At 31.6% G+C, this 24,289-nt stretch overlaps 1 non-coding gene across 1 annotated transcript; it reads left to right on the top strand.

Moving 5' to 3' along the window:
• The first annotated feature begins 19,110 nt into the window (after positions 1-19,110).
• On the top strand, positions 19,111-19,190 carry TRNAL-UAG (transfer RNA leucine (anticodon UAG)). Its single transcript has one exon. It is a non-coding gene; the product is annotated as a tRNA-Leu (tRNA).
• Positions 19,191-24,289: the final 5,099 nt, after the last annotated feature.

The following is a 24,289-nucleotide window of genomic DNA, read 5'->3' as shown; positions in this document are numbered from 1 at the left end:
TACCCATTTTCCATTTAGTTCCTTGAGAAATTTCCTCTAGAATCTTCGTTGTATTCATCACAAAATGGTTTACTTTGAATTCTATGCCACCATCTCACCATGATTATCTTCCATGCACTTCACATAATTCAAGAAAAAAAAATAGTTCGCTTAGATTTGTCAAATCTTCAATTTAACATTGTTTGTTGTTACTCAACATCTATACTATTCTATCACTTGACCAACACTAGCTCACTCAGAAAACACTAAAGTTTATTGATGCTTGGCATTATCTAAACTTTACTCGGCATATACTAACAATCAATTGGTTTCCACTATTTTTCATCTCTGCTCGGCACCTCTTGATTTTCACTCGGCTTCTAATCATTTTTGCTTGGCTTGCACTGACTTCTCAATAAAGCTTGGCAGACACATTTCTTACTTGATCTTCTTCCAATCTTATCTTGAGTAATATTTCATTTTATATTTTAAGTAGATAAACAATACACTATAGTATCAATGTCTTACTTGGTTTTAGTGCTTCTTTTACATACCAAATAACTCAACCTTTCTCTAGATGTTACTATTATCTCCTCTTTTCAAATCCTCTTCATCAATTAACTAAATGATAGCTTTCAAACCAAAAAGAATTTATCTCACCAACAAGTAGTAGGTTTGACATCATTGACAAAATAATTATTGTTTCATTATCTTCAATTCAAAATAATCTCATATCAATAGAAGAATCATGTTTAGGTTCATTTAGGATTAACTTTCTTCTCTTTTTCATTGGTGGAGGTTGAGGTTGCTCAATCTCTTTCCCCTTCTCCTTTTTCATGTGCTCCTGATATAAGTTATCAAAATATTGAATGCACTAGTCAATCCTAATTGCTTCAAACTCTTCCTCAGTATGGAAGTGAGGAAGATCATTTTATAGCCTTTGGTTTTCTATTTTTTAAGTATTGTCATAATTTTGGATGATGTCATCCTCCATATTAAATTTTTATGTATATCTTGCAATAAAAGACTTAATATGTCCTTTGGGATCATATTGTCTAGCCTTGTCACTATGAAACTAGGAGTTACTTATAATGTGGTCTTGGACTTCTTTCAGCATAGAATAGCTCACCATTAAACCATCAAATATTATGAAGTAAGGAATTATGTTTCCTTTCCTCCTCGATGAAGAAATATCCTTTTCTATCCATAATAGCTTCCATATGAATTCCAAGAAACCTACCCCTTCATATACAATTTGTGGTAGTCTGTGGGGTGTTTGTCTACACTCATACAATCTAATCAATGTAGCTTTTTATTTATAGATCCAATCTCCAAGATTAAATTCAAAACCATTATCAAGTAAGAATTCTTAGATCTTAGTATAATTTTGATTTGGTGAGGCATCCTAGTAACTGACCCCACAAGAAACCTTATAATCCATGTCACAAATACATCTTTGAATATCCTATAGTCACCATATCTACCATGCATTTTACAAGCTATATAGCACATCTTAAAAGATAGTTTGTTGCCTTCTTTATTGCAAGTGGTCAGCTTCATGGAATCTCTAAATTGGTTGACATTTTGGAAAATAATTAGATGGTAGATGTTGTCACAAAAGCTTGCACCCTTGCCTAAATTTTTTACCTAAATGCAACCTTGTGAAACATGGAAATAATCTCCAAGCTGTGGTACTTGAACTATGAGATTGAGTCTTTGGAGAAGGCCAGCTTCCTTACTATCATGGTGTAACTAATTACTCTATGAGAGAAAAAGGGAGAAGGAATACATGAATGAAAACTATGTAATCTATTCTAAAGGGGGTGATACACCAAAATAGTTTGTTCAGCATTATTTCTTCCTAATAATGCACTATTCATCAACATATTCCAAGATACATTTATTCAACCTTTGTTTCAATCTAACAGCCACAAAAAAATTAGAAACCAAATGAAATGCTACAAGGAAGGAACTTCACTCTATAACATCCAAGGAAAAATAGATATTGTTATACAAACTGAAGGTTTGAAGACAAAACATCAACCAAAGCAAGGAAATTTTGCACTTATGTTAATGGGAGAATGAGGTAAGACAAAGAATACATTCATGCATAGAAAAAAGGAAAATTATAGTAGAAGAGCATAAATTGCAATACTAATGAATCAGAAAAAGGCCGACCCTAAGAAGGGTTATAAAATATTCTTTTATAGTTCAAGCATAACTTAGATAGCTTCTAACCCAAGGCAAAGCACAACAACTTCATTTAAGGTTATAGAGAAAAATCATTGCAAATATGAAGAAGATCTGATCTTGGCACACATCCAGATGTAGGAAAATCATATCATTCACCAAGAAGAGCCTTGAGAAGATAGAAAGGGTGGCCATTAATGTTTTAACTATGTGGATGGATAATCAGACGATGATGGAGTGTCCCCTTACATTTATATGCCATAAAGAACATTTGTAAGTGGTTGTAGATGATCAAGAAGATCAGATTTTCCATTAAAAGAGTTGTCTTTCTTTATTCTTGGCACGCCAAATCAGCCATGTCATCAGTAAACTAGAGTTAATCATCAAGCTTTGTCATGTGGTCCAACCATAATAGAACATTCTACCACCCTGTTAAACCTTCTAACTTTATGTTGACAACTGACTACCCTTTGTTCATGACTTTGCCACTTTTTTTCTTTCAAATTAATCTTACCACTTCCTGCTAACTTTTCAACCTTCTTGGAGTATGCCACATGGTGACATTTGATTTTCCTTCCTCTATTTTGGCTTTACCACTTGGGCCCTCAAGGACACATGTCAACCTATCATTATATTGATATGAATTTTCATCATACAACTTTCCATAGCAACAATGTGAAAATCGTTGATCTTGGAAGATTGGATGGCCATGATAAAACCCTTTCTCTATATGTTGTATCTACAGTTAATAGAATCCTGATAGCTAGAGCTTTGTTTATGCCAAAAAAAAATTGGCAACTCCCTATATGGGCTAGTCCTACCACCTCCACATGTCAAACTATTGTTATGTTGTTACGACTAAAGATCTAGCAATTTTTCACAGTGACAAAATGACAATCATTGATCATCTCTAGATCAATAGTGGACAAGGGTTCATCAAGAAATTGGCCCACTCCAAAAGGTAATAAATAAAATTTTGATAGTTTTTACCTCATCTAAAAACTCCACCAGCTACAAAGAAGAAAGGCCCACCCAGGACATTTGGCATGTTTTTGTTATGTCGCTATGAAAATGCACCATACATTTTTTCATAGTGACAAAGTGACATTCATTGATCTATCTTCAATTTGTAGTTCCCAATGTTTCACCAACTACTGTGCATGGCTCAAAGCAAGAGGCCCCACCTAGATGTGTGTCACAACATCATTATGTTGCTATGAGAATTCATCATACATCTTTTCATAGTAGCAAAGTGACGTTTGTTGATTTCTTTAAATTGGATGGCTAAGAAGATGCTTGAAGACTTAGGATATAAAGATAACCCAAGTTTTATATGTCCCTTATAACATTTGATCATTTGAATATTTGAAAATATGACCATTGTCCATGCTACAGGAAAAATTCAAAAAAAAATTGGGAGGGCAAAAATGGCTAACAATTTTGGCAACTCAGAGAGGACGCTTTCTTGCTAAGTATATGGCCAGTGATTTTAAGCATCCACTGGGCTATGGAGTCATAAAATGAAACTTGTGCTTTGTGAAACCATAACTCTACCCATGTCTTCTCTACAACTACAAAACATCAAAACCTAGTTATCTTATAGAGAGATAACCTGTGCTCAACACTTCTTGAAAAAATGGAAACTATTCTAATATATATAAAAAAACCCTGACCCTCTCTAGAAGTAGGGTTTGAGGTAAATTCCATTGATTGGAATTGGTAGGATAATACCATTAGGATAGCATAGTTGAAAAGTATTGTCTTCTTTGCAAATGGTGATAACATAAGGCCCAATCTACATAGCATAAAATTTGGAGTGTCTACCTATTTTACCTCTATCTATGTCCCACTTAAGGACAAGGTATCCTTCTTTGAAAACCCTAGCTTTGGCCTTCTTTTCAAAGCTCTTTTTGACCTATTGTTGATGTATCTCAAGTGTCTACATAGTATGTTGTCTCTTTTCTTCTCACTCCATCAATTCTACCATCCTAACTATCATGATATCATCCTCAATTAGCTCCAACTGATCAAATAATTCAAGAGAGGGGAACTCAAGGGAAATAGGAAGCATGGCTTCTCTTCCATATATCAACATGAAAGATGAATTCCCTATTTCTCTCTTAGGTTTGATTTTGTCAACCCAAAGGGTTGTCCTTAGTTTTGAATGCTAACACCTTTGGTTGTCCTCAATAGTCATCTTCATGATTCTAATTAGGTTCTTATTGGAGGACTTGGCCAAGCCATTTCCTTGGGGATAGTAATTTGAGGAGGTGCTCAAATAGATATCGTGGTCAACTGCCCAAGAACAAATATGAGCCCCAACAAAGGACTTAGCATTATCTAATAGTATTGTTGAAGGAACACTAAATTTGTTACCATTCCATCAAGGAATTCAACCACTGAGGCCTCTGTGGCATCCTTCAAAGCTACTGCCTCTATCCATCTTATAAAGTAATATGTCATAGCTAAGATCCACTTGTGACCAGAGTTGGAATTTGGATTGATTAGACCAATAAAATCTAGCCCCCATTGGTCAAATGGTTGATCGACTTGAATAGGATGTAGGGGAAAAGCTGCTAATCTCTACTTTCCTGAAAAGAAAGCACACTTTTTACATTTTCTTATATACTTATAACAGTCATGGAACAAAATTGGCCAATAGTAACCACCCTCATGACCTTTATGGTTGTTCTAGCTAAGAAATGGCCACCATCAGGACCATCATGAAATTCTTTAATCATCCTATCTATTTGATTAGGGTTGATACATCTTAATAAGGCTCCATTGAGATCTTTTTTGAAAAGGATCCCATCCACTAGGACAAAAGGGATAGACTACAATCCAAATTGTCTTCTTTTGGCTCTGTTGAAGTTTCACTAGTAAAATCAGGTATACTTTTGAGAGTTGATACTGGGATATTATGTCTTTGAGGTAGAAGGAGAGGGCTACCACCATTAAAGGTGGAAAATGCATGTGTTCTAGGCTATGCAATATGGAACAATGACCTATTTAAATGAAAATATGACAACCTAGGTTGTGATCTTCAACAAGGGAAGTGGAAAGGGATCTTGAAGGTGTATTTTTTACTGTTGCACTCCTAACTAGTGATAGAGATAATATATATCTCTTTCTTCTAGGGTTTGAAAATAAGAACTTGGTGTATTGAAAATTACCTCTAGAAGATGCTCTTGTATGAACTTTGGGCATGAATCACAACAACTTTGGTCTAGAAACTAGAATATATAGTTGGAGTCACCAAGTACTTGAAAATGAGTCTCTTAAGGCCTAAAATGTTGAGAGAAGCATTATCTTCTCAGCAAATATTTGAATTTTTTTACTTCAACACCAGTGAACTTAGAATGCTTCAATATTGAGAGTCCCATCAAGTGTGCCAAAAAATTTTGTCACGAAATCTTACGCCCTTACCTATATTTTTTACCTAAAGGCAACCTTGTGAAACATGGAAACAATCTCCAAGCTATGGGACTTGAATTGTGAGATTGAGTCTTCAGAGAAGGTGGCTTCCTTACTATCAGGTTGCACCTAATTACTCTTTGAGAGGAAAAAGGAGAAGGATTGCATGAAAGAAAACTACCTAATCTATTTGAAAGGAGGTGATACACCAAAATAGTTTGTTCAACGTTATTTCTGCCTAATAATGCATTATTCATCAACATATTCCAAGACACACTGATTCAACCTTTGTTTCAATCCAACAGCCAAAAAAAGATCAAAAACCAAATGAAATGCTACAAGGAAGGAACTTCACTCTATAACATCCAAGGAAAAATAGATATTATTATACAAATTGAAGGATAGAAGACAAAGCATCAACCAAGGCAAGGAAATTCTACACTTATATTAATGGGAGAATGAGGTAAGAAGAGAATACATTCATGCATAGAAAAAAGGAAAATTACAGAAGTAAAGCATAAAATGCAATACCAATGAATAAAAAAAAGGCCAACCTTGAGAAGGGTTTCAAAATTTAATTTTATTGTTCAAGCATAACTCAGATAGCTTCTACCCCAAGGTAAAGCACAATAACTACATTTAAGGTTGTAGAGAACAATCACTACAAATCTGAAGAAGATATAATCCTGGCATACATCCAGATGTAGGAAAATCATATCATTCACCAAACAGAGCCTTGAGAAGATAGAAATGATGGCCATTAATTTTTTAACCAAGTAGATGGATAACTAGGCAATGATGGATTGTCCCCTTAAATTTATATGGCATAGAGAACATTCGTAAGTAGTTATAGACGATCAAGAAGATCAAATTTACCATTAAAAGAGTTGTCTTTCTTTGTTCTTGGCATGCCAAGTTAGCCATGCCATCAGTCAACTGGAGCCAATCCTCAGGCTTTGCCACATGGTCCAACCATAACAAAACTTTTCACCACCCTATTAAACCTTCTAAATTTATGTTGACCACTGATTGCCCTCTATTCATGACTTTGCCACTTTTTTTCTTTCAAATTAGCTTATAATTTCTTGCTGACTTTTCAACCTTCCTAGAGCATGCCACCTAGCAAAATTTTATTTTCTTTCCTCTATTATGGCTTTATCACTTGGGCCCATGAGGACAAATGTCAACCTATAGTTATGTCACTATGAATTTTCATTGGAAAACTTTCCATAGTGATAAATCAACAATCATTGATCTTCGAAGATCAGAAGGCCATGATAATACCCTTTCTCTATGTGTTATATCTTTAGTGAATAGGAACTTGATAGTTGGAGCTTCATTTATGGCATAAAACCTTTGGCAACTCCCTACATGGGCTAGTCCCACCACCTCCATGTGTCAAACTATCATTATGTCACTATGACTAAAGATCTAGCAAATTTTCATAATGATAAAATGACAATCATTGATCATCTCCAAATCAACAGTGGATAAGGGTTTAAGAAACTGGCCCACTTCAAAAGGTAATGAATAAAATTTTGATAGTTGTTACCTCATATGAAAACTCCACCAGCCATAAAGAAGAAAGGCCCACTCGGGACACATGGCACGCTGTCGTTATGTTGCTATGAAAATTTTTCATACATTTTTTCATAGCAATAAAGTGGCATTCGTTGATCTATCTTTAATCTATGGTTACCAATGTTTCGCTGACTACTATGCACGGCTCAAATCAAGAGGCCCGCCTAGATGCATGTCACATTGCCATTGTGTTGCTGTAAAAATTCATTGTATATTTTTTCATAGTGACAAAGTGATGTTCATTGATTTCTTTATTTTAGATGGCTAAAAAGATGTGGGCTCATAAAGGCATTTATGACGTGAAATAGCTTGAAGACTTCGGATATAAAGATAACCCAAGGTTTATATGTCCCTTATAACATTTGATCATTTGAATATTTGAAAATATAATTGTTGGCCATGCTTTAGGGAAAATTCAAAATTTTGGTGGGAGGGCAAAAATGGCTAATAGTAGAGAAAAGAATAGTTTTTGAAGGGTTTTGAGGTTTTCTAGTAACTGTATGTGGAGTGTTTTCTTAATCTCACTAGAAAAGTCAAACTTTAAGTAAGTATGAGGCTTTTGAATCCTCATACACATATACGTATAATCCAATGGGATCTTTTATTTCTCATATTCTTGAAATATCTAGGACCAGGCATAGTAGGTATTCTTAAAGGAACCCATGAAGGACTTGAATGGATGAGGGCCCATGTGCTCAACTGGCATTAGTCTATTATTTTGGCCTCTATTCATGAAAATGTGAAATTTCCCCTATATCTAGAAAGTTTCATCATCTTCTTATAATCTACCTTAAACTACTCCCTATCAATCTTAGTGAGATTTTGGGTGCTTAGGTCAAAGCATTCCTTGATGCAGGACTTGGTAATGACTAGAAAGGGCATCCCATCTACTTTTCTTATTTTTTTGGTTGTTGGTTCATAGTATTATGCTAGTATGTTTATGAGATCAATGTCCAATGATCTTCGCTAAGTCTAATCCATGTGGATTATTTCAAGGCTCATTTTCATTCTTGTTAGCATAGAAATACCAAAATAGAGACCTACAATAAATTGGGATACTAACATTTCTACATCCTCTTAATTCGTCAATGAATCCCCCTATTGTCCCAGTAGAGGAAGACCCATGAAATATATCTAAAAGCATTTTCTAAAGAAATTCCTCCACATTTTCTTCCTTAATCCTTTTAGCACTAACTTTCCTTTTAACCGACATTTTGATTTAAGGAAAATGAAGCTTGAACTAGGGCATAGAATTGAACTTACTAGTTTTGTGGGTTGAAAAAACCACCTTGCACTCACTTGCTTTCCTTTCAAAATTATTTTCAGATCTAGATGCCAATTTACATGAAATATTTTAGCTTCTTTTAGGAATTTGCCTTTATTTCTAATTAAATTGATATTCATGAGCTCAGACTTTTCGCATAAGTGTCCACTTCATAATATACCTTAAGTTGTCAACTTATACATTCCTTTGATTTAATGCTTCATACTTTTAAGAGATCCAAATTGATATCATTTATTTATTTTATCCCTTTTTAGAATGTCAAAAAATCACTTTCACAAGCTTTCCCTATCCCACCCTCTGAAACTCCAAAATTTTGCGACTTCACAATCATTGGACACCAATGTATGTGATTTAGTGAATAATCGCTACTTTGCATGCTTTACACTTTATCCATTCCAAAATAGAAAAGAATCTCCATTTTGCATGGTACCAATTCTATTCTTCACAAAATAGAATTTTTTTCTATTTCGAAAGTATCTTTTCACGTCTTCTCCAACATGGAAAAAAAAGCATGATTTTTTCAATGTTGGTTGAGAAAAAATGAAAATTATTGTCAATTTGGAAAAATAAATTTTAGGGTCTACTACATCTCTCTAGGCCTCTTCCCTCTCCAAGCTCTCTATATAAAGTTACAATCAAGTCATCCAACTATTGCTTTCAATATGTAGTCTTACTCAAATAGGCCTTGGTGAGCTCACCTATATATCTCATGACAAATGATTGATATGACTATTACTGATCATTGAATATAGGACATGTAATGGACAAGTGTTCCCATGCCTAGATGTATAGAATGCACTGAACTCATCTAAATGTATTGATACCTATGACCATATTCTCTAGCATCTAACCCCATCCATGCAAGAATCCTTGTTGCCCTTTGTCTTCCATCATGAAGTAGATGATAAAACATGCAAGCACACAAGGAAGTGGGAATATTGGCCCACATCAATAGTTGATCTCATCCCATGTAATACATCTATTTAAAATTGTGTCATCTTGGAAGACACACCACAATAACTCAAGATTGACTCATGGAGTGGATTCATACTCTACTCTCAGAGCACAAAATAAAATGCAAAGAATCTAGTAGACATTCTCTAGGGTGATAGTCATATCTTTGATAGGGAGGTGAAAGGTGTTCATCTCGCTATGAAAATTCTCTACAAGTGCAGTCAAATGCCATAGTTCACCCTAATGTTGGGAACATGACAAAGATGTGATAAATTGAGAGTATCAAGCTAAGAAATGTCAGCATCAATTAGATCCCTACACAATATCTCTATGGGTGGGTATGTTGAACAAAATTACACATTGGGAAGATCAATCCGCCACAAAGAAACAAAGAACGAGTCTATCATGGATCCATATGAGCAATTAAAACACTAAAAAGAGATGTGATGAACATATAAACATACACTAAAAGATTAGAAAAATAAATTTGAAGAGTTGAAATAGAGAATTTTTGAGTTTTTAAGGATGAAATAGGCTCACTTTTTCATACGAAAAAATAGGTTTTACAAAACTATTACCAAAAGTTTTATAAGAGTACATAGGTCACCATATGGATAAATGTTGTAGTATAACAATTATTCATTGATAATTTTAGGAAATTGACTCTTCTAGGGTAGTCTAAATGAGACATGGGTACGTCCTAGATAACAAAACTAGGAACTTAAAATAACAAACTATGTTCTTTTTTTTTGTCGTATGGTATTTCTCCAAGTACAACATTATGAAATGACCTTCCCAAATGATAAAATGAAAAAACCACAAAAAAACACCTAAACACTTGGAAAAATTCAACCAAAGTGGATTTTTTTTAATCACAAGATAGTTATTTGACTACTCACATGTGGTGGGTATTCACTAGGCTAGTTTTGTGATCTCTATAGCATGAATTGATGCTTATCAACAACAACCACCACTTTAACTCTAGACAAGTTTTTCAAAAGTTAACTATTTCAAATGATTTGAAAATGACCTTGTTGGGGGGTTTATATAGGTTTTGACCTAATTTTCCAAAGCACTTTAATTGGCATAAAAATCACCCCTATCTAATTTGATATTCTTTAAGTCCATTCTTGGGATCAAAATCAAAATTTGATAATTTTAAATAACTCAAAATTACAATTTAAATTTTTTGGGACTAACATGGTTAATCGCTTGTGTAATCAATATTTACTATGCATTATCAATTTGGGAACTTGTTAAATCAAGGTTTTTATCAATTTTCCAAGTTCATCCCAAAAAGTCAACTTTGGTCAATCAAAGTTAAACTTGCTTAAACATGGCCTAAAATAAATACAAGACCTACTCAAAATATTATGTAATCAAACCTTATCAATCTTGAATCATTTCTAAAAATCAATGAATATTATTCTTCTTTCAAACAACTTTACATCATTAATCTATCCTCTTATATTGTAATTTCACTCCTAAAGGGGTGGGATGGTTACATCATCAAATCAATCTATCTATCAACCTAATAGAAACCCGGTCCTCAATGCTAGGGGGTATTTCATCACCAGGGGTGTCTTAGTTTCTTAAAAACCCATATCAAGCTATAAATCCTACAATCTTACTACACTTAACTCAACTTCATCAAGGCCCATATAAAGTTAAGGTTAGAAAAATCTTTTTGAATGAATGGTTTCATTAGAATCCATATCAAGTTACTTTGGCAGATATCACAATCAAACCTCTAGGGGCATATCTAGTTCATTGGGACCCATATCAATCTAATATTGTATTATCAATAAAGTGATTGGCCTCATCAGTATCCACATCAAGTCAGTTATCTTGATCAATCTTCTTGATAGTAATCAAGTTCATCAAAATCCATATCAATCTGATTATTATCTTAGGACGGATGTTTAGGTTTGTCACAATCCATATCAAACTAAATATTATGGTCACTAATAACTTGATCTTCATTCCATCAATTAGAGTAGGTTTTTCTCATTAATTAACCTTGATTGAGTCAAGTTCAGAGTTAGTTCTTTTGCTCAATCAACATTTGTTCGATCAAGTACAAAGTTAGTTTATCTTTCTTATGAACCAGTCTTCATCCAATCAAGCTAAAAGCCAATATATTTTTAACCATCTCCTTAGGAATATCTTTATCAATCCACATCAAGCTATCCCATACTTAAAAATCTAATATTCTTTCAATTAATGCACTACCCACACATCAATTTAAAGAGGGGGAAATGTGATCACCTAAAAGTAGTCTTCTAGAACAAGTGCCCCTAATTCTTAATCATCACTTAAAAAAATTTAAAAATCTAACCAAGAGGCAATGAATTTGTATATTTATTTGATCCTAGTGTCAAATTAAAAAATCATCAACATTTACAATAATTATAAAAAATCAAATGATTCCTAAATATAGAAATTAATTGGTAATTAAATCATCCTAAATCAATTGATTTAATTAAATGTCCTAGCACATTAATTGAATTGAACCCATTTTCCAATTACACATAAAAAATAAAAAATAAGAGTTAATTTAATTTAATCTCTTAAAATATCAATTATTGAGTTAAATATTTGTAAATTGAGAAAAATAAATTAAATGATATAATATTAAATTAGCTTCTCAATATCTTCTGAAATTAACAAAAGCAAGATATAAACAAAGTTTGAGCAAAACTCTGAGTTTAAATCTAAAAAAGAAATAAAAAGACAAATAAAATAATTAACTTAACTATGCATAAATAAATAAATAAATAAGAAAGCTAAGTGAATCATGCACCTATTCTAAAAAAGAAGTTGTTAACTGAGTTGTCTAAATCATATGGATAAGTTAACTTGTGTATCTTCTAAAACACTCAAAATTGGGAAAGTAAACTGTACGTCCACCTCTCAAGGTATCCGATCAATAGGAAGTGCATTGTTCAAACTCATTTTTAACTCAACCTTTGGACCTATAAATGTAGGGCTCCAAACCCCTTATTTTTCATGTACAATTGAAGAGTAAAATTATCATATTGAATTTTCTCTAAAGATATTGTGCATCACTTTTGAAGATTATTGCTTTATTGAATCCATTTAGATTAATCTTGTATTGTTATTGTTCATCTAGATTTCATCTTATTATTACATGAAAAGTACAAAAATATACATTGAATTGTATTCATACTAAGTCCTTCATTTCAATAGCATCTATATTCAGTAATAGACTAGACATTTGAGAGCAACTCATACACATACTTAATAGGAGGTAATAGGTTGATTTATCATGGTTTTATGTATTTTATATGATTTTTCAATTTGTATAACCATGAATCTAATGACATATTGATATTTTCTACCGTAACTATAGGTGTTGCATTTCACAAATACACCAACCATATGGACCATGCAAGCCCAACCCTATTGTTTGTGGAGATAGTAACTTGACCATAGTGACAAAGGAAAAAAAGCACAAGATGATACACATACACATACCAACCAATTCATGACTAAAGGAAACATAAAGGATCATTTAGGTCACTCTAAAATATTCCATAATGCTACTCAAAACACTCTATAGGCTATGTAGGGACTCTGGTGGAGTATTATCATTAATTGTCTAATTGTATCCCAAGTAGCATCAAATATTCATTCAAATTCCCTCAGGAAGGAGGTCAGGCTCAAAATATATCTTCAATTACTACCTCTAGAGATAAAGTATAATGTCTTTGTTCCAAGGCCCTAAGAGGCCAAACACTAACTCACTTTTGTTCCAAATCCCTCGAGAGGCCAAGTGGTGAAATTCGATTATCTTATATTAAATTTTTTCTTATCTCATGTATTTATTTAGTTATCAATTATTATCAATGTATTTACATTAACTTATCATCCACTTCCAAGATGAGACAACTATGAGAAGCCACTCCACAATTCTACCTTATATACCCTTCACTTTATATAACAAGTGTCACAAGGCAATACAATCCAAAACCAACCCCGATGCTCTAAGAAATTGATTCACCTCAAGCCAGGATCATGGGTCTCTTAATATCCTATCAAGGCATGCTAAATGTGCTTGTGGGTGGGCTCAATATCATCACTAGTCATCTTAGGAAACACAAACAAAACAAGAGGTAAAATATTTAATAAGGTACATCTCAAGAAAATGCACAAATACAATCAACCAAGAACTTTACTAGGAATAAAGATTCATCTACAAACCTAAACATCAAAAAAAAAAAAAAAAACCATGGGATGATTGGAAACATGGAGGATAATCAATTCTAATTCCCAAAACATTTCCAACAAAATCCCAACCCAATTTTGCATGACACGTAAATTGATACAACATAAAAATACCCAAAACTCAAACTCCTAAGAAATCAATGAAATTAAAACCCATTACCCCTTTTGCATTGAAATATCTGAAAGTTAAATAAAACTAAATTATGGGAACATATGTTGGCATAACTAATTTGGTAATGATGAGAGGAAGATATTATTGGTATAACAATTATGATCTATTTTTTGGCATAATTATAAAGGAAATATCATGAAGAGATTATTGGTCATTTTTTATGATGAGTTGATGCAGATTGGAATAAGATTTGATGACAAGTAAATTAGTTATATTATTGTAAATGATTTCTTCTATTTGACCAAGTGGTTTAACGTGTTACCACAAATTCATTGGAGAAAAGAATGAGTTTTAGTATGAATTAAGTGTTACTATACTACATGAAGGTTGAGTGATGTCTCATAAAGCTAAAAAAAATTATAGCACCCCATTTATGTGAAGAATTCACTAAGTTATGTATAATGGAATCAAATTGGGTAAATGTTAAGGTAGTCGATGATGAGAAGTTGAATAATTTGAATGTTCCTTCAAATCGATAAGGATTTAGTTGGATTGATAATTGGATACGACAGAGGATAAGGTCAATATAATACGGTTATGATAGTACACCTCAAAAGGGTCAGAGGTAAAGTTCATTTGATGATCAAGAAGTCAAGCTAAGAACAAGAAAATAGGTTAACTAGATAGTTGAATAGGAAAATATGGAGAAACTGGTAAAGTAAGTGAGCAAGTGAGCTAGATGAACAAGTAAAAAGGAATGGAAAAGTGAAAAGGTAAACAAAGAAGGCTTATTGGTAAGAAAGGAATAGTTTATAAATATTTTAAGGTGTGATCATAAGATTTCAATTATTATTGACATTGATTATTATTTTTGCATAGCTAGAAGGTTGATGTGTGATTTATGGAAAGAGTTGATTATACAATAATTGAGGTAATATCTTTAAGGAATATTTTTCAAAGAATTTTCTACGTGGTCAAAATGGCTAATGGAGTTTGAACAATTTCCAAGTTACATATTGAATGTGAGAAAACATAGTTGGGATAAAATAAAGAATGAATGGTTAGATTCATTGTAATCAATTTGGACCTTTGGATCAAGGTTTGGGGTTTTATCTTAAAGAAGTTTCTACTTAAGGGTAAGAAAGACAAAACTAATTGTTGATTGTCGGTGAATAAGAAGTTGGAGAAGGTTGAGATCATAGAGAAAGTTATAGAATTGAGTGCAATCAAGCCAGAGTGGAGAATATGGTATGTTGTTGAGTTACAAAGCTTAACTAGATCTGATCTAGTAGAGTTAGTGTAAATTCTAGATCATTTTTTATCTATTACTCTAAAAATTGTAACAAAAAATACCCTTAAGCAGGTGGATCCTAACAATTCCCTTTGTAAATGTTATGATTAAACCACAGATAGAAGTAACAATTACATGCAAAGATAAACAATATCATAAAATAATAGATCACACAAAAAAGAACACAAAATACCAAGATTTTGCGTGTGTGACCCAATCCCTGGGCTATGTCCACCAAATAGCAAGTCTGATATTATTACGATCTAGTGATTATAGCCTAATTACAATCTATAATCCCTTACAACTCAATACCACCGCAAGAACCAACTTTCGCATCATAACAATGAAACAATCCCTAACCCTAAGCCTTTTATACAAATATTTTTACCGCATTAGGGTTATAATTAATAATTACATGTCGACCCAAAATCCTGATTAAATAGGGCCCAAAAAAGATTACCAAAGAATTTATGAAGTATGTACAGTACTTTCCTAATCAGTCACCACAAACTAACAATCTTCCACTTAGGGACTGATCAGACTCCACACTAGACAATAGTAAAATCATCTAACCAAGAGCACTCTTAAAAGACTGTTCAAAATCCTCTAAAAAGGTTACTCCTAGTAGGGTAAAGACTTTAACAAGTCTTAGGTGAATCCCTTAATAGGGTAGCATCTAACAATGTTTTAGTAACCATTGGTTAGGCAAGCTCCTAACTGTGTGTATGCCAAAAGAGTACATAATTTGTGAGCACCATTCTCACACTATGGTTTCCACTCTAATCGGGTTTTCACAAAATATATCTAGTGTTATACTTATGTGGATAATTTTAATGAGTTACATGTTACTTAATGTTTACTTTACCTATTGTATTGATTGAAATTTTAAGAGGTTAAAAGATTAATTAGTTTAATCAATTTGAATTGGTTAAGTTTAATATTGATTTGGTGATTATTGATTTCACCCCCCTCTCTATAATTATTCCTATATTAATAAATTTTATCGGACTATTGGTTCCCTCATTGAGGTATATTAACTACTAGGGGTAAAAATATTGAAGATGTATAGGAAAGAGGCACCCAAGTTCACAAAGGACAACTTTGACACATGGGTAGGAAGAATGAGGTTAAATTTGTCAAGGCTTGTAAACATAAAAGTTGGCTATCTTACTACAAAGTACACAACACCTACTAGAACACCTATAGTAGATGATAGAAGAGAAGTTTTGTTCTACAACTTAGTGATGACAGAGATTGCAAGTGCCCTATATGATATAGATTATGTTGATGTCAAGGACATGGGTAGTGCAAAGGACATGTAAGATAAATTGATGAAAGTACATGAAGGTGATGAACATGTATTGAAGGCTAAGTTTGATAATTTTAGAGGCAAGTATGATGGTACAAGGATACATGAAGGTGAAAACATTTCTTATTATAGTACAAGGCTAGAGGAAATTGTTTCTACAATCATAGGAGTTGGAGGTAAACTTGAAGATGATAAAGTTGTATGTAAAGTCCTGAGAACTTTACACCTATCTATGTAATTAGAGAATCTTCTATTCTTGAGTTAGGGTTTATTATCCCTAATAATGTTACTTTGGTTTTATTGGTTGGAAAATTAACTATGTTTGAGCTAAGAAACTTTGATAATAATTTAATTGTGGTTAAAACCACTTTTCAATCTTCCCTAACCCTTGGTTCATCTAGAAAAAGGAAAACATATTCCTCGTAGTTCTAATGATTATGAGTGTCTATTGGTTAAAGATAAAGAATTAGAAGAACTTGAGGCTTTGATAGCTAAGAGGTTTCTTAAAGGTAAGGGAAGATTCAAATGCAAGAGTCTCATTTCTTGTTGGGCTTGTAGACAGATTGGTCACCTTGCTCATAGACACGCTAACAAAGAGAAGAAGGATAATGGCAATAATAATAACAATAGGTACAAGAAATTCAAGAACTACAAGGAAAAAAGTAAGAAAAATGCTACATAGTTGAAGAGGATGGAAGTGATGATGATTTTAGTGGAAAAAATGATGTTGAAGAAATGGTTTGTATTGTAGTAAAATAAGAGCCATCTACTTGTAAAGAAGGAACTAGTGAAGAAAATTCATTAATATCAAACTTGAACAATAATGATAACTAGATCATTGACAATGGATGCCACACTATATGATTGGAGACAAGAATGGGTCCATTACAATGGATTAATGTGATGGAGGCATAGTCAAACTCGGTAATGGATCACTTTGTGTCATAAGAGGTATAGGTTATATTGCTTAATGAAAATATTACTTGCAATCATTTATATTGGGTTGATGGTTTGAAGTATAACCTATTGAGTATATCTTAGCTAAATAACAAAGGTCTAAAATTTGGATTCAGTAATGGTATATGCAAGATATCAAAAAAGTTTGGTGAATTGATTGCTCCTTGTAAGCAGACAAAAGGTAATCTTTTCAAATTAAATACTTCTAATAGACATTTTTTGTTTGCTAAAGTAGATGAATGTTGGCTATGGCATAAAAGGTTTTCTCATGTGAATTTTGACAATTGATAAAAGTCAGTAAGAGGAAATGTGTGAGAGACATTCCTACTTTAGTCAAACCTAAGAATGTTATGTGCAAAGAATGTCAATTAGGAAAGATAACAAGTTCAAGTTTTACTAGTTAGTCTATTCTTTAGAGAACATTCTACAATTAGTATGTATTGATTTATGTGATCCAATTGGTCTTGAGAGTTACTATGGTGATAAATATTTCATATTATTTGTTGATGACCATTCAACGATGATGCCAGCCATGTTTCTAAAAGTTAAATCTAATGATTTCCGTATGTTCAAGATGTATAAGCCAAGATTTGACGTGGCGGGTAAGACTCTTAAATTTCTTAGCTTTGATATAGGAAGTGAATTCACTTCCCATGAGTTCAATACATTTTGTGATAAATATGGAATCATGACACAGTTGACAATACACGGTAAAATAGAATTGCAGAGAGAAGAAAAATATCCATTTTTGAATGTGCAAGGACATTGATAAAGACAAAAGGAATGGCACAACAACTTTGGAGAGAGACAATAAGTACTACAGTCTACACTTTGAATAAGGTACAACTTAAGAAAGGTACAAACAAAACACCCTATGAATTATGGTATCGTCATACACCTAATTTTAGTTATTTCAAGATATTTGGAAGCAAGTGTTACATTAAGAAAGATGAAATGAAAGGAAAGTTTGATACTAAAGGAGATGAAGGCATATTTCTTGGTTACTCCACTAGAAGCAAAGCATAATGTAACTATAAAAGTTGAAGAGTTCCTAGTAAGAGATAGCACATGATCTAATTCATACTTACCTCCATCTACACTTTTCCCAAAAACTACTTTTGCTAGATTCAATTCACCAACATGACTCATACCTTTGATTTACAAACATAATCTAGGTGACACATACAATTGTAGAAATAAACGTTGAAAATTTTGTATCTTTAAATTCAAATTTGGGTCTACTCTTTTTCCCTCTATTTAATCACATTAGATTGAATTGAAGTATGAAATATTTTAATTGCATCTTTGACATTCCAATTAAGGACTAACTATAATAAATTTAAACATCTAATAAATCAATATAATCATAACCTCTTGTATATAAAAGAACTTAATAAGAATCATTAACATTAAAATACAATAAACATACCATACCAATTGTAAAGTCATTTCTTCTCTTCAATCCCTATACGATCACTACATAGTATTCTTGTTAAATTTGTTAGGAAAGAAGAATAATACCTATTGTATGTCAACTCCTCACTACACGACAATTTTTTTCCTATTAAGTTTAATAATAAAAATAACTAATTCATAAATCTAAAATTAGAACCGGGAGCTACAGCATCAATTCCATAATTCGACATGTGAAAGGAGTGTTTTAAATTAAGAATCAAAATGGTACGATGCATTTTGAGGGAGATAACATGGTTAAGATATTTCGCTTGCGTAGCACAAGCATAAAGAATATTCTAAAAGAATACAATAACAAACAAAAACTTTCCACGTAGGACAGTTTGGCCGAGTGGTCTAAGGCGCCAGATTTAGGCTCTGGACCGAAAGGGCGTGGGTTCAAATCCCACAGCTGTCATTTTGAATTCAACAAAACAATTGAATTTAACCTTTCGAGGCTGCTGCTCTAAGCGATTTCTTCAGGGGTTTTTATAAAGTGTAGCTCTCAGCGATTTCCTTATTATTAAGATTCTTATTTTTAGGTTTGATTTTATTATTAGGTTTATTACTATAACTTTATGTTTCAAAAGAAATAGAGATAATTAAAAAATTATCCTAATAATAATAAAAAATTGGTTATAAAATAATTTTTATATTTAAACTAGTTTGTTTTCATTAATTTTAAGTTTTAAAGATTTTTTGAAGAGTTTATATTCATGTCAAAAGTTACATTTACAGAATCAAAATAATTTGATCTTTTGATCTATTCACTTTTATAGATTTTCAAAGTGTTTTAAAGAGATTGACTTACTCATAGATGCCAAATTATATTTATTAACAATATTTCATATTCTATGTATGCTTCTGGGTGCGATTGTGTGTTATTTTAACAGCATCAACGTTTCAGATCATACTCAATGATCCATCATCAAGATGAGAGAGCTAAGAGAACATGAAATATTTCATATTGTTTTTAGAACATCCTCATTTCATCAAAACAAAAGAAATAGTGTTTCCTCAAACCAATATGTAAGGTGTTTTTTCTATTGAAATAAAACTACAATATGAAGTGATTCAAGTACAAACTATTGAAGTCCTTAAGGTGAGGGTTGTTATAAATGATTGTGTCTTTTTCATCTTTAAGTGAAAGGGTTGCAATGAGAAACCCCTCCATGTAAGGAAATGTCAGTACCACTTTAGATTTTTTGTTTTCAATCTTTACATTTTTAATTGATTAATAATTTGCAACTACATCATCTTTTGTTATTAGACTATCATCAAGAGAAGGCACTGATTTGTCTACTTTACCATCTTCATCAAATAATGTCTCTCCCCTTGAAGTATTGCTTCTTACACCATTGGTCTTAAATATTTGTATGTAGAAGAATCTAAACCCTTAGGAATCACATTGAAGGAAAATATGAAAAGGACTTCGAGGTGTAGACACTTAAAATTAATAAAAATGCCCTAGTTACTCCTCTTAACACAGTGACATTACTAATAGTCCTCTTTAAGTTATTCAATAATTTGTGTTATTTCATCGCTAATTCATCTACAAAATAATTGAATAAATGAATTTTTTTATAGATAATCGGTCGAAGCCTAGATTATTTATTATTATTGTTAAGATTAATTATTATTATGTATTAATCTTGAGTAGATTCGAACTCAAGACCTCTCCGATGAGAGGCTCACAATTTATAGATGCATTGTTGGTTGTTGCCTAAATGAACATCATTTAATTCCCTCTCTCATTGTAATTAATTAAATAGCAATATTTATATAATATTCCCCTTTCATATTATTATTACATTCATGTAATAATTAAATCAATGTTCCCTCGTGATTAAATAAATTATATTTATTTGATTACAACTAATTGTTTCTCTCATAAATAAATAAGTACTTATTATTTATAAATATATCCACATGTGCAAGTAAATTATTTATTTATTTAATTAACTTTTAATTATCCTCACAAAATCTTAACTCACACTTACTTTGAGTTAGCTTCTCAATCACAACACTTGACTCCACAACTCAATCTCCTAACTAATCAATCAACTTATTCTTCTATTCCACCTCATTTAGTCAATCCCCCAAACAAGGAAGTCCATTTGAGTTAAACTTCCACTTTCTCAAGTTAACTCTTCCATCTCATTCAATTAATCTTGTTAACTAAGAAATTAGTTGAGTTGGACTCCTACTCAATTTGAGTTAACTCTTCAATCATGATCAATTCATCTATCAATCAAGAAATCTTAATTGAAAATCTTGAAAAAACTTATAAATAAAGAGTTTTATCTCTGATTTTGGTAACCACATTGACTTTGAATTCTTATGTTAACATAATCTTGAGCTCAATTATAAGAACCCACCTTCTATGTGAAGGAGATCAACAAGAAAGGATTTCCTATGGTTTGCATGTTTATTTGTATTTATTTCACTATATTTTGAATTATTATATTTATTGTCTATCTCACAATATTTCTTGATTTATTGGTAATTTTAATTGCACTAATGTTGTCTCTTCGTGGTTGATTTATATTGATGTTATAGGGGAGAGGACCTAGTACTTGAATGAGTTCCAATGGCTGTGATAGGGATTGTTGACTTGATACATACATTTTTTGACTTAAAGTCCATTTTTTTATGACAACATTGCACCAAAACTTGTGACTTTAAATTTGTTAGTACAATGATGACTTCACAAAATTGAATGAAATGTACTATTAGTTGTAAAAGTAACCAATGATGTAATGTCACATCAGTTGTGCAAGTATGGATACCCTTTTTGCATGACCATTGGTCTCACTTTTTATTTGGGTTATTTTAGACAACTTGGAAAAAAGCATGATGATGTGGCATTATAATTAAAGATGTGGACTTGAAACCATAGTTATAAGTAGACAACTTGCCAAGTAAGTTGTAAAAAATTGGGAGTGATTTGAAATTTCCACGTATGATTTTGATAAGCATAACGTTAGAGTCTTCAAATACTGGGTCCTCTCCCCCAGTAGATTTCTATTGATCCTCATTACTCGATTATAAAATGGTGAATTTGACCATTTTTTTTTATGTAGATTACTAGTAGAATTTTTGCAAATAAATGACTATGTGACTAAAACTTTTAGTCATAAGACTAAAAATTTTAGTCAAGTTATTTTAGACAACTTGGAAAAAAGCATGATGATGTGGCATTATAATTAAAGATGTGGACTTGAAACCATAGTTATAAGTAGACAACTTGCCAAGTAAGTTGTAAAAAATTGGGAGTGATTTGAAATTTCCATGTATAATTTTGATAAGCATGAAGTTAGAGTCTTCAAATACTGGGTCCTCTCCCCCAGTAGATTTCTATTGATCCTCATTACTTGATTATAAAATGGTGAATTTGACCATATTTTTTTGATGTAGATCACTAGTAGAATTTTTGCAAATAAATGACTACGTGACTAAAACTATTAGTCATAAGACTAAAAAATTTAGTCACATGACTAAAAGTGATCAAATTTCATTAATATTTTATAATTTATAAGTATAAGTGACTAAATTAATGACTAATGATGTGGACTTGAAACCATAGTTATAAGTAAACAACTTGCAAAGTAAGTTTCTCTAAAAAATTGGGAGTGATCTAAAATTTCCACTTATGATTTTGATAAGCATGAAGTTAGGGTGTTCAAATATTGAGTCTTTTCCCCTAGTAGATTTCTATTGATCTTCATCACTTAATTACAAAATGGTGAATTTGACCATATTTTTTTGGTGTAGATCAATAGTAGAATTTTTGCAAATAAATGACTACGTGACTAAAACTTTTAGTCATAAGACTAAAACTTTTAGTCACATGACTAAAAGTGATCAAATTTCATAGTATTTTTATAATTTATAAGTGACTAAATTAATGACTAATGATGTGGACTTGAAACCTTAGTTATAAGTAGACAAATCACCAAGTAAGTTGTTGTAAAAAATTGGGAGTGATTTAAAATTTCCACGTATGATTTTGATAAGCAAGAAATTAGGATGTCTCCCCTAGTAGATTTCTATTGATCCTCATTACTCGATTACAAAATGGTGAATTTAACCATATTTTTTGATATAGATCACTAATAGAATTTTTGCAAATAAATGACTATGTGACTAAAACTTTTAGTCATAAGACTAAAAATTTTAGTCACGTGACTAAAAGTGATCAAATTTCATTAATATTTTGTAATTTATAAGTGACTAAATTAATGACTAATTTGGTCATCTGATAAAATCACAAGGTTAGAGAAAGATAAGTGACTAAATATATATCAAATAAATGACTAAATAATTGGTCACTAAAAATTAGTAACCCAAAAATTTCACTAAATGAATGATCGATGATTTTTTTTTTATCATATTAGTAGATTATTTAAATTTTTTTTATAACTTTTATTACCCACTGATTGAGTTTTTGTCTTATCAATACATAATTAGTAGAAAACTTCCTTGAATATCCTCTCAACTAATATTGAACTAGAAACAAACTCAAAATCACCCCAATTTGCACTCCAGCTCCTCAAAATCTATCCATGGGCTCTTAAAGAAAAAAGAAGCTCTCTATGCACTCAAAGGAAAGCTACAAGTCTATCTCTACATATCAAAAAGATTAATTATGAATTAAGTATTTTATAATTTCAATAAATAATTGCTATTAAACTCATTTACTTGTACATGTTTCATGAGTTGTGGTTCACATATTGAACCTAATGGATCTCATATTCATGAGAATAAATCAAAGAACATTGATTTAGTAGCACTAGTCATTGGATCTAGGTATCGATGCTCATACAGCTCTGAAGCAGTGAGGATTTATGTGACCCTTGCATAACTACTCCAGCTCAACAAAATTCAAATGCTTAAAATGTTTAAGAGAAAATTAACACATTGTTATAAAACCTAAATTAGTTTTATTATTATAAATATGAAATTAAAACTATTTTTATTTTATTACACTTTAAATGAAAAATAACATAAATTAACATTTGTAATTATTAATTGATCAAAAATATTAATTAATTTAAAATTGAAGTAAAAAATAATATTTTCATTAATAATAATAAAATCATATGAAACGATTGGTGTCTATGATAAAAATAAATAAACTAGCACTTGCACCAAAAAGAGGTGCAATGGTTAAGCTAATTGTAAAATATATGTTGACTAATGTATTAGATGATATACAAATCAAAGATTGTAAAATCCAAGATTAGAAGTGATAATAATTTACAATATACCTCAATAAACAAATATAAACAAAAAATCCATTCTATATTGATTTCACATTGATATGTGTTCTTGCCATTCACCTTTGAAAATGGTGTGCCCACGACAAGGCACCACACAAGATGAGGTTTTTGCCAAGAACTAGACCTTTTTCTTATGCAAGTTGGATATTTTGATCACCTAGAAACTTTGAATACAATTCTAAAAATAAGAAAGAATTTAAATTAATATTTGATATTAGATCATAATTTTAAGTCT

The sequence above is a fragment of the Cupressus sempervirens genome, chromosome 7 (genome assembly GCF_028749045.1).
Source record: "Cupressus sempervirens isolate cs-2001-9-10 chromosome 7, ASM2874904v1, whole genome shotgun sequence".
Taxonomy (NCBI): Eukaryota; Viridiplantae; Streptophyta; class Pinopsida; order Cupressales; family Cupressaceae; genus Cupressus; species Cupressus sempervirens.
This window is presented reverse-complemented; position numbering and strand designations above follow the sequence as displayed.